Consider the following 789-nt stretch of genomic DNA (forward strand, 5'->3'; position numbering starts at 1 on the left):
GATGCATAATTTATGTTTATTTCATAATTTTTATGGTGGTTGCGAGATCTTTCAAATTTTCCATACCCGAACAGAAATTGATTACTGAAGACAATGTATAAAATATAAAGTTTTCTCTTAGTAAATGTTTGGTAACTAGTTGGATATTATAAAAATTTCACATATGAAAGTGCCCCCCAATGGCACAGCGGTATGTCTGCGGACTTACAACGCTAGAAACCGGGTTTCGATACCCGTGGTGGGCAGAGCACAGACAGCCCTTGTGTAGCTTTGTGCATAATTAAAAACAAACAAACAAACATATGAAAGTTCGAAATTTTCTGATGCACAAAAGTCTTTTTAATATTAAGATGAAAATTACTTTTCCTGACAGATAGGCAACATGGGAAAAAATTGTCCGCCCAATCTGTACATAAGAGCAATGTTATTATCTTCTCCTATTACTCGCGATTTTGTGAGAAAATAACGAAAAGGAAAACAACTACTCGGGAGAATTACTTCTACTTTTTAATAGTTTCGCTTACTGTCGCTAGATGGCAACACACACTGTTTTTTTTATGAGTTAACTACGACAGTTTTGGACCTTTCACTTCACAACAATGATATCTGACAAACCAATTTCGCTAAAAATAATTAAATAAATAAAGAATTAATTAAATTAATATTTAATGTATCAAACACCCGAAGTATCTTTGCAAGTGAACGATCTGTATATATATTATTGATGTTTCAGTTTAATAACACCAGTTTCTTAATCATCAAATCAATACAATATATAGCGGTCTTCTC

This window comes from Limulus polyphemus, unplaced genomic scaffold (assembly GCF_000517525.1).
Source record: "Limulus polyphemus unplaced genomic scaffold, Limulus_polyphemus-2.1.2 Scaffold2570, whole genome shotgun sequence".
NCBI classification, from domain to species: Eukaryota; Metazoa; Arthropoda; class Merostomata; order Xiphosura; family Limulidae; genus Limulus; species Limulus polyphemus.